Below are 12076 nucleotides of genomic sequence, written 5' to 3'. Positions count from 1 at the left end.
TTTCATGTTGGCTAAGGAGAAATAGAAGATGTCAACAATCACTAAGGGACATGTCAACATGAAATTACAAGTTAAAGATTCAATTTCAAGTTCAAATTATGATTAGTTTGATAAATAGTTTTAGAAGTGAATTATTTTCATAAATAGTTTCATTTTTTAGAATATTGAGGGGAAAAAACCTCCACAAAAAGAGTAGAAAAGAAATCAAACTAATGTTTCTTGTTGAATGAAAAGCACTCCCAACGCAAAAAAATTAAAAAAAAAAAAACAAAAAAAAAAAAAAAAAAAAAACAAGATAAGCAAAATTGCAAGAAGATTGGAGGGGATATTGAATCTGTCAGACAACTACTTGACCATCGCAGCCAGTTCAAACCAGCTGAGAACGATCCTCTGCGGATATGTGGACCAGTTAACTGCACCACAGAACCACCAATCACGCTCTGGTCAAGTAGCCTCAGTTCATCCACCAGATTTTCGGTCCTGTCTCCTTTGAACTCAAGGATTCAGAGATACGATCCTATAGAACAGATCCTGTTCAAGTACGGTCATGTCCGTCTTTCCTCTTCTGATCTTATAAATACAACTCAGTTTTCTCGTATTGTTTCAATGTGGGACTCTCTTGTCTTTCTTTTCCTCTCGTCCGTCTTCCGACTTCTTTTTGCACTTGGGGGTCGTTTCTGGACACTGGGCTGAGCTTATTCATATGGGTTGCTTCAGGGTTAGCAATGCAAAACTTGAATACAGATTGATTTTTTGGAGGCTAAGAGATTTGTTTACTTTGTTATTGCTAGTCTCGTTTTCTACAATTGTTTCACATCTGTTTTCCATGCTGAATTTTATACTAGGGAAGTTGTAATTGTAAGTGGATATGGAATCTGTTTGTGTGCAAAGCAAATCACCATGAATTAGTTAAAAAGGTCCTCGCAATTTTCATGGACTGATATGCTCTCTGTCTCTGTAATTTTCTGATGCTTTGTTGGGCTGTTGTTTAGAATCGAAGAACAGTGACCTTATGATTATGAACTTGGAGAGGAGGCGGCAAGAGACGAACAGAGAGGGCGACGAACGCGAGGCGACGAGGAGGTCTGTTTCTCTCCCTTAGCTCTTCATTTTATTGTTTGTTTTAGAGAGTAACAATGATAGAATGTGATCCCTACCCATTTCCCTACCTCTACTTTGATTATTTTTTAAAAAAAATTATGACATTCACACTCTACTTCGAATTTCACACACTATTTTTTCTCTTTTGTTTTGAAGATTAAATGGTTTGGGAAGTTGGGTTAGAGGTTTTTTTTGGGCTAAAATAGCCACAAAAAACAAAATAGACTTTTTAGCCCAATAAAACAAAATATCTCATCGAACCCATAACCATTACAGGTGTGTTTGGTTTGTGTTTGTAGAATAATTTTTGAGATAAAAAGTACGAAAATTTGTTTGGTTTGTTTTTTTTTAGAAATAGTTTTGGAAAATTGTTTTGGGGAGAGTTTTAGAAAAAGTGATTGATTTGATGTATATGAGAGAGAGAGGGATTTTGGAAAGTATGTAACCAAACAAAATTTTGAGATTTTTCTTAGAAAAATTTGTTTGGTTTGATTACTCTTGAAAATTTATTTGTAGAAAATTTTTTCCAAAATTTTTTCTGAAAAACAAACCAAACAAGACCTACATTTTTTCTTTCGCAAAAAAGTCAAAAAAGTCAAAAAAGCCAAAAACCCTTTCCAAACCAGGCTTTTTAGCCCTATGCTAAAATAACTAAAAAAGCCAACCCACTTCCCAAACCATGCCAAAATGCGAATATTATTACTCATTTATGTAATCTTTATTCTCTTTAAACATAATTTCTATAATATTTATCTTTAATCTTCAATGATCAGATATATCTTTAATCTTCTCTTTACTCAATTTTGTATGCTCTTTAATCTTTGATATTTTACTCATTTCTGTATTCTCTTTAATCTTCTCTTTAGTCTGGAAATAATATGTTTAATCTTTAATCTTTAATAATGAGAACTGAGAAGAGATTACAAGAGAAAAGAGGATTACAAAGAAATTTGCAAAAATGAAATTTCTCTGTCATTTTGGTAAAAATTTGTGAAAGCATCAAAATCTTATTTTAGTTGATTTTCCCTAGCTAAAACCCTAGGCCAAATTTCTCTATGTTTTTATGGGCAAATTTGTGAAAGTATCACCCATTGATTAGTTGATTTTATTTGCCTAACAACCTTGGTCAAATTTTTGTGTGATGGCCAGAGAAATTTGTAAAAAAAAAATTCTCTGCCATTTTAGAGAAATTTGTGAAAACATCCTTATTTTAGTTGATTTTCCCTAGCTAAAACCCTAGGCCAAATATCTCTGTCTCTATGGACAAATTTGTGAAAGTATCACCTCTTGATCAGTTGATTTTGTTTGCCTAAAAACCTTAGTCAAATTTATGTATGATGACTACAAAAATTGGTAAAACTAAAATTTCTCCGCCATTTTAGAGAAATTTGTAAAATCATTGAAACCTTATTTTAGTTGATTTTCTCTTTCTAAAAGCCTGGGCCAAATTTCAATGTCTTTATAGAGAAATTTCTAAAAGTATCAACCCCTGATCAGTTGATTTTCTCATGATAAAAGCCTTAATTAAATTTTTGTGTGTAATGGCCAAAGAAATTTATGTATGTGTGATTTTTCTAGCAATGTTGAGTTTTTCTGGCCATCACGCACTTATATAGTACTCTATTATGCATTTGAATTTCACTGGTCACATTACACTTGCCCAATGAGATATGACATTTCTCTAGTGATGACACACTTGCTTAGTACATTCCTGTACATTTGAATTTATCTAAGTGTGTGTTTGGAATTTCATTGTCCACTCCTCCCTTGAGATTTGAAATTTCTTTATCTATTACACATTTGCTTAGTACTCTTTTGTGCATGTGTGTCTATGTGTAATTTCTATGGCCATGTTGATTTCCCTATATGTCATATTTATTTTCTCTATGTTTGTTCATGTGTGTGTGTGTGAAATTTCTCTGCCCAGCACACACTTTATACTCTCTTGTGCATTTAATTTTCACTAGTCACATTACACTTCACTTGATAGATAGAACTTCTCTGATGTGTTCATTTTCTCTGGCCATTACACACTTGCTTAGTGATCGCTTGTGCATGTTTGTCTGTGTGTGTAATTTCTCTGGCCATGTTGATTTTCTCTATGTTTGTTTATGTGTGTGTGTGTGTGTGTGTGTGTGTGTAATTTCTTTGACAGCACATATTCTTTACCCTCTAGTATTTGAATTTCTTTGGCATGTTGATTGATAGTTATATGTTTTCATTCTCTAGAAAAAAAAAAAGAAAAAAAAAAAGAGGACATCTCAATCTAGCAATTTTGAGCTCAAATAAAAAAAACAACACACCGGAAAAAATGAGTTATAAGGTTCGATCGATGTCGAAAGGCAACAGAACCACCCGTGAAGTTGTCAAAGAAGAATTGTCAACGAAAGAAGTCAGTTTATAGCGACCCCGGTCTTTTCCCATTTAATTATTGTATCCGGACTGTTCCGTAGATTCTGTTATTGTATAATGGTTGTTGTTGTTATTCCTTATTTTCTCATTTGGAATTATAGGATGTGTTGGGCAGGTTTGTTTCAGGTTGGTTGGGTTTAGAAACCAAGAGTTGCTGTCCAGGTTTTTGGTTCTTCGCTCGAGCGAGGAGTTGTTCGCTCGAGCGAGAGGTAGTGTTTGATTTGGACCTGTAGCTGTGCATTCTTGGCTCGAGCGAGCTTTTCTTCGCTCGAGCGAGTTAGTTCATCCTTCGCTCGAGCTATAGTTCCTTCGCTCGAGCGTGTGTCTGGGTTCAGACCTGAGGGTTTGAGTTCTTCGCTCGACCGAGCTTTCTTTCGCTCGACCGAGCATTTGAGTTGTTGGCTCGAGCAAGGCTTCCTTGGCTCGAGCGTAGTTTCTCTGTGTCTGGTCGCTCGAGCGACCAAGTCTTCGCTCGAGCGAGCCTGTCCAGTTTATATACACAGCAGTGGGATTTGATCAGTCTTTTTCATTTTCTTTTGATTCCAAACCCTAGGCCCGACTTCTCTCTCTCCCTACTCACCTTCTTTCTTAGATTTGATCCACTTAGGGTGTGTTTCTACCCTAGATCCTTCATTAAAAAGATAGAGTGAGGCAAGGGCTACCATTTAATCTGAGCATTTTGCGATTTGGAGCACTTTGGTATTTGGGCACTCATCTCTTTCTTCACCTTTTGGGTTGTTTTCTTTGAGGTAGGGATTTCCTACTCCATCTTATAGGTTTTGTTCTAAGTTTTGGTAATTTGATATGTTGGGAATAATTGGGTAAATTTTGGGAAAAACCCTAGTTGTATTATTGAATTAATTTGTATAAGTAATTCATGAAATTGGGAAAAAATGGTTAAATTCACGGAATTGGGGAATTTATTGATTAAATGGCATAATTGGGTAATTGGTATCATTTGTCCATTGAATTGTTGACATGGTTATTTTCAGTTTAGAAATAACTGTTTTGGGCTATCGGTGGAGGATAGTCGTGATTGTTGTAGACAGTACATGTGAATTAGGAATAACTGAAACTAATCACATTGGTTAAGTCATTACTTTTGACTGTGGCATTGATACAGATAATACGTGTATTGATTGAGCATTGCATTTGCATACATTGTTTGTGCGTGGGAGGAGATAGGGGATGTACTCCACGGTTTAGGGGAAGATAGGGGATGGACCTCTAAACCGGATTTTGTTTGGGAGGAGATAGGGGATGGACTCCATTAGCATCACTTTTATGTGTGCTTATTTATATAGAAGTGTTTTATTGATACAGCACTAAAATGTGTATCAATCTGGAAGTATGAAGTGTTTGATTTGAGCTTGAGTCTCATTTGTTGCTAATATTGGAAGGATGTGAATATGATATATGTGATTTCACTGTTATAAGTTTGGCCAGGTTATGAGCCATGTTGATAAAATTGGAAAGTAAAACGTATCTTTGGCAATAATGTCATGAGTCTGTAAAATGAAGTAATTGATTATTTTGGTTAACCATCTGTTGAATGCTATTGCTTTATTCATTGCTTATATATGGTTTAGTATATTTCTACTGGGCTGTGGCTCACCCTATATGGGAACATTATTTTCAGGTTCAGGTGATAAACTACCTCCAAGGACTTAGCTTGGGAGGGTTTGGCTGCTGGATTGGAGAAGACTACCTTTAGTTAATTGTCTTTAATTATTATTACATGTAAACATTCAAGCCTAGGGCTTTTCTTGTATTGAGTTAGAACTCATATTTTTTTTGTATCCAAGTGTTGGCTTGGAAAGATGTAAGCCTGTAGGGCATTTTATTTGATGTTACATGTAATGCTTTATTTAGTAATACTCTGATGAATGAATTAATATATATTGTCTTCTTTAAATAATGCATGTCAATGATATATAATGGGTTAATTTTGAGGGCGTTACACAGTTGATGCGAGCAAAGCTCATAGAAAGATTTGCAACTGAAGTGGCCAGATCATGGACAGAACTAGTTGAAAATATTAGAAGAAGACCTAAAAGTAGTTAAAGAACCAGAAGTAGTCAAAGAAAACTCAAAAGAAGACAAATGAATTATATCATAGGAAAAAATTTACAAATTTTTGTAATCATATAAACATTAGTTTGTAAATCTTGTACATTGCATTAGTAAATGACCCATATAATAAGGAATTGTTATTATATTTTCTTTGATATATTGAAGGAAAACTCATGTAAATTTCTTTGGTATGAATCAATTTTTCAAAATTTCACTGGTTTGAACAATGTACATAGAGAAAATTCTATTCATAGAGAAATTCCTCTATGACATAGTTTGACCATTTTTCATGGTATTGAATGCTTTGCAAAAATAGTGTGTTATAGAGTTGCCTCTACCTAAGTTTGGGCAAATTAAATGTGATAGATAAAAGTTACCAAAATCACAGAAATTGCTCTGTGATTGTACCCAAGTTACCAGAATTTCTCTAGTATGAAATTACCAGAATTCCAGTAAGAAATTTCTCTAGTATAAAGTTACTAGAATTTCACGAAGAGAAATTTCTCTGGTATGAGAAATTCTTCTTTAAGAACAATTATCAAGAACACAAGGTATATAGAGAAATTCTATTCATAGAGAAATTCTTCTCTGTTAACCAACATAAAAAATGTAACAAAAATTCTTCTAATATCCTCAACTTATCGCAATCACATCACATCCAAAATATATATATATATATATATATATATAAAATGTACTATTCAATCAATAAAACGTATCAATGCAATGGAAAATGTAATGTAAACATTTAAAACAAATGGATATTTTTAACTATTAACTAAAGGTTCCTTGTATGTCCTCTTATTATGGTGATCAATACTCTCATATCGACTATACTTCATCACCCTTTTGAATTCTCAACTAGAAGCAATTATGTTAGTCTTTGGCCTACTAGTTGGCCTTTTACTCAATGGTGATAAAATCATAACATCATCAATGCTAAAATCAGGTTCCCCAACAGTGGTAATTGAGCCAATTGAAAACGAGTTTGCTTGATGATATATATCAACATCAATGATAATAGTATCATTCTCATATTTGCACAATAAACTGACATATCCATCTAAATTGCAAAATAATAATAATAATAATAATAATAAACAAACATAAAAATCAACTTGTTCAATTTAGAGAAATTTGAAAAATCACATAAAAACACATAAAAGGCACAATAGAGGAAAATAACATAAACATAAAAACTTACAAACAGAGAAAAATAACAATAAAACATGTCCAGAGAAAATTAAAACAACAGAGAAATTTACAAACTTAACAAAATATAAATTTCTCTCTATTAAAATAATTACAACTAAAAAATAAACATGAATATACAAACTAACCTTATTAATATAAATTCACTTGGAAGATCACAAAAATAAAAACACATTCAGATCAAATCACAAATTGCTAACTATTCCACAAAAACACAGAAAAAAATCACAAAGAAAATCTTATATGCTAACTATTTCACAAATTCCTATTAATTTTCCAATCCATACATCTAATTCGGAAAAAAATTAAAAATCACAAATAACAAACTCAGAATAACATGTCCATAGAAAATTACAAACTACAAAATAACATGTCAATAGAAAATTACAAACTACAAAATAACATGTCAAGAGACAATAACATGTCCAAAGAAAATTACAAACTACAAATAAAAGTCCAGAGAAAATTATAAACTTATAAGCATGTTGCACACTAAACTATATCATTGCTCAAATACAGAAAATCTAATCTAGAGAAACTGACATATCATAAACATATTGCACACTAAACTATTCTCTCTCTCTCAAATTCATCAATAACAAAGAACAACAGTTTAGTGATTGACAAAACATACCTAATTCAATTCCACTAGAAATCGAAAGTAGTCAAATCAAAACAATGCAACACTTCCAATATCAGAAATCAACTCCACTACAACACCTCCATGATCAAAAATCAACTCCACTACAAAAGAATGAATAACACCTCAAAATCAACTCCACTGGAACAACTAACACAATCAGAACAAAAACTTAATTCAAAATAAACTTGAAAACCTAGTAATAAAAAATATGAAATCGAAATTCTTACATACAAATCAAATAAAAAATCGAAATCGTATGCAATCTCCATCAAAATTAGAATCCTTACACAATCTTCTACAACATAGTAATAAAATATTCAATTTTCCAAATCGAAATCAACGTATCTTATAAGGAAGGGTAAATTAGGTATTTTACAAACATAAAAAATGAGTGAAGGACCTTAACTAACAGAAAATATTATTGTCGACCTCTACTATTATCCAAAGTTGGAGAGGGATGTTAAACTAATTTTCCCTGTATACTAATATGATTTCTTTCTTAGATGCATGCGTTATTTATAAAATATGATTTAATCATACTTGTCACAATTTCTTTTACACACAAATTTTTCAAAACAATTACAAAAAATATAAATATTAATAATTATAATTAAAAAAATTCATTAATGTCATAATTTTTAAAAACACCCCCTGAATGGCAATTTCCCCAACAAATTATACCATTTTTTTGAATTTTTTTTTTTGAAAATACAACAAGTCTAATAATTTTTAGCATAACTACACTAGATTTGTTTAAAAGTCACATAATATTTAACCCTCTCATCTTATATATATTCTTTCTATCTCATTATTAACATTAATTTTTAATTATTTTTACTTTATTAAAAAATCAATATAATTATGTCAAAATTATAAAACTTGTTATTAGTATAATTTACCTTTTTAATTTGGAAAATATTCACAATTCCATTCCGTATATCAGATAAAAGGATAAAAATTGGGGCAATGTTTAAAAAATTACGCAAAAAAAGGACCTTTTTCTAAATATTCTAAAAAATTAAACTATTAATGAAAATATTCTACTTTTGAAATTATTCATCAAACTAACCAGTTTTATGAAATTGAAACTTCAACTTGCAATTTCACTTTGAAATTAGATTTTCAACCTGTCTTTAACGTGTGATTTCATGTTGACTAAAGAAAAATAGAACATGTCAACAATCACTAAGAGACATGTCAATATGAAACACAAGTTAAATATTCAATTTCAAGTTCAAATTGCAATTTTATAAAAGCAATTAGTTTGATAAATAGTTTTAAAAGTGACTTATTTTCATAAATAGTTTATTTTTTAGAATAATGAGGGGAAAAATCCTCTACAAAAAGAGATGAAAAGAAATCAAACTGATGTTTACTGTTGAATGAAAAGCACCCCCAACCCCCAAAAAAAAAAACAAAGATAAGCAAATTGCAAAAAAATTGGAGGGGAGATTGAATCTGTCAGACAACTACTTGACCATCGCAGCCAGTTCAAACCAACTGAGAACGATCCTCTGCGGATATGTGGACCAGTTAACTAAACCACAGAACCACTAATCACGCTCTGGTCAAGTAGCCACGGTTCATCCACCAGATTTTTGGTCCTGTCTCCTTTGAACTCAAGAATTCAGAGGTACGATCCTATAGAACAGATCCTGTTCAAGTACGGTCATGCCCGTTTTTCCTCTTCTGATCTTATAAATACAGCTCAGTTTTCTCATATTGTTCCGATGTGGGACTCTCTCGTCTTTCTTCTCCATGAATTAGTTAAGAAGGTCCTCACAATTTTCATTGAGTGATATGCTCTTTGTCTCTGTAATTTTCTGATGCTTTGTTGGGCTGTTGTTTAGATTCGAAGAACAGTGACCTTGTGATTATGAACTTGGACTAGTTTAGTGACTTCCACATCAAAATTTGGGAGTGAAGAACCATGTTGGCAATCAAGAAAGTGCAAATTCTCTTCAGCAAATTGCTATTTTCACATTCTATAGGTGTTCCTTACCTATTAATGGTCTTTTTTTCTTTTGGGTTGTTGACCATTCAGGCACTTGAGGCTTGCTCTCCTCTGTTTTACTGCTGCTTCTGCTTTGGATTGCAGGAATGGGGCAGGCACGATAAGAAAGTAGCGTCTTCGATATGAGGAGATTTGTGGTTTGAATTTAATTTACAGAGGGAGTCGAACGATAATCTCCTTCCACCACCCATTAGAGAGTTTTCATCCTTGGGAGACAAAAAATCATACATTACATAGGTAGCGAAACACAATGACAGGATTGCTTATTTCTTCATCCTAATCTAGGGGATGGAGAGAGGGCGATCAGATTCTGTGGAGAGTACTCCTGCAGTGTACTAAACAGTGTCGTTTTGATCAAGTTAGATGAATGTGAATTTTTTCATCCGATGGAAGGTATTTAATGACTTCTAACCCTTCAATTACATATGGCCATTTGGCAATGAGCCTTCTTGCATTAGTTAAGAGAAATCTATAAAACAATTTTACAAAGAACTTTGTCGGATTACATCTTAAATCGCTCTACTTTCCTTTGGCTGCTAATGCTTTTTCAGTTAACTTTGCTTCCCGAAGAAAATCAAAATCCCATCTAAACCCAGGTAACTAGTTAAATTCTACTCAATAGGGTGAAATCTTCTGCTTTCCTCAATCATTGTTATGAAAAATACAAACTTTAAACACTTCTAATTTTAATTCTTCTCCATGCATTTTCCCAGCAACCAACCAGAAGATTATCATTGCCTGCGGTGGTTGGGGGAGAGGGAAAGGATGGTCGCTGCGGAAGAGGATTGTCCTGCGGCAGCAAGGGGTGGAGGAGTTTGGTCAGCGGCCGGAGAGGGTGGGGGATGAGTGGCCACAGGAAGGAGGGTGGGGAGGGATGAGGAAGAAGAGAAACTGAAAGAAAACTAACTTTTTTGGCTTTTTTGGTGGCTTTTCTGACTAAGAAAATTAAAAAGTCAAAAAGCTTACTTTTTTAGCTTGTTGCCAAAAGAGCTTCTAATCACCACTAAAATCATATATTTGGGGCTTAATGCCTATTCACCACTAAAAGAAAAATGGTTAAGAGCATTAAAAGTGGTACTCTAATAGCACCACTAATGTTGTGGCAGTGGGCTATGCCTTTTTCTTTTTTTTTTAGCATTCTCAATGCATTAGTGCTATTAGTGGTCTTTTTTTTAGTAGTATAAATCATTGTTGCCACTGGAATTGTTATTCTTGTCCAGCATTGCGGCAATTTCATTGTTCTTTCTTTTAGTGAAGTACCTGTTTGGCTTTTACATCAATAAACTCTTTTTTTTCTTTGCTGATAAGTATTTTTTTTTAAAAAAAAGTAAAGTCATTTTATCATTAGATTTAAGGTGGTGGTAAAAGAGGTAGTGCGGTAATAGTGGAGGTGATAGGTGGTGGTAAATAGAGTCACGTTAAGTGATAAGTACAAGTACAATGAATGGTAAATATTGTGCTCATTAGTAGTAAGTACTTAATAATATTCTGCTTACTACTCAATGAAACTGCACTTACTATTCAATCATGTTTAACTTACTACTTATTTAAATCACACTTACTATTTTATCAAATTTGACTCATTACTCATTTAAACCACATTTACTACACCCTACTTACTATTAAATCAAACTCCACTTACTACTCAATGAGATCCCTCAATTAGTTGTAAATATTGTTATAACAAGTAGTAAGTATTGTCACAATTAGTTGTAACTAAGTTTGCATGTTCACTTACTATTTTATTAAATTTTACTTACTACGCCATCAAACTTTACTTGCTGCACAGTCAGACGCCATATTCCTCATTGAGACTCTACTTACTACTCCATCATACTTCACTTACTACTCAATGAAGCCCTACTTACTATTAAATCAAACTCTACTTACTACTCAATAACACATCAATTAGTTGTAAGTATTGTTATAATAAGTAGTAAGTATTGTCAAAATTAGTTGTAACTATGTTTACATGTTCACTTACTGAGAGGGTAATTTTTGGGAAAGAATTGGGCCGAGCTGTGAGTTGGGCCCTGCGGCCCAAAGTGTGAAGGAATCGATAAAAAGCCGTAGTGTAACTTCGGCCCAAAGAGGTGAGATTACTCCGGCTCAGAGAAGAAATAGTTACTTCGGCCTAAGGAAGGATAAAGCTACTCCGGTCGGAGGCAACTTGGAGTTAGGCCGGTCTCAGAATTAGTCCGGTCGCGATATGTACAGGGAAGGCTGGTTTCGGGATTAGTCCGGTCGTCACATACTATGGTTAGGTCGGTCAGAACTTGTTATTGGGAAGGTTGACCTAAGCATACCAAGGTTGAACAAGGGCAGCCGAAGTAATGAGTTAGAGGAGAAGACCGAGCTAAGGATAGTTCGGCCTTCTATGTGGCTCAGCAGAGCCAGTGTTATTTCGGTCATGTTATAGTTCGGCCATTAAGAAAACCATCCCACTTGGTTTAAGCAGTGGCTAGGGTGTAAAAGGATAAGCATTATCCTTAGGAGAATGAATCCTAGGAGGACTCTGCATGGAGAAGTGCAAGTCCTACTAGGATTGTGCCACGGGAAACTTATAAAAGCTCACAAGCATCGCCTTGGAGGAGGTAATTGAACACAATCTTTCTGAGAAC

The 12076-nt window shown here is 33.5% G+C and overlaps 2 non-coding genes across 2 annotated transcripts; both read right to left on the bottom strand.

The window, feature by feature from the left end:
• Positions 1–331: 331 nt before the first annotated feature.
• On the bottom strand, positions 332–549 carry LOC114270108 (small nucleolar RNA U3). Its single transcript, XR_003631846.1, has one exon. It is a non-coding gene; the product is annotated as a small nucleolar RNA U3 (small nucleolar RNA).
• An 8347-nt stretch (positions 550–8896) lies between these two features.
• On the bottom strand, positions 8897–9114 carry LOC114257224 (small nucleolar RNA U3). Its single transcript, XR_003627491.2, has one exon. It is a non-coding gene; the product is annotated as a small nucleolar RNA U3 (small nucleolar RNA).
• Between the last annotated feature and the right edge of the window lie 2962 nt (positions 9115–12076).

This window comes from Camellia sinensis, chromosome 2, assembly GCF_055761805.1.
Source record: "Camellia sinensis isolate YWXY chromosome 2, ASM5576180v1, whole genome shotgun sequence".
Taxonomy (NCBI): Eukaryota; Viridiplantae; Streptophyta; class Magnoliopsida; order Ericales; family Theaceae; genus Camellia; species Camellia sinensis.
Note: the sequence above shows the minus strand (reverse complement) of the source record. Positions and strands in the feature narration are given on the sequence as shown.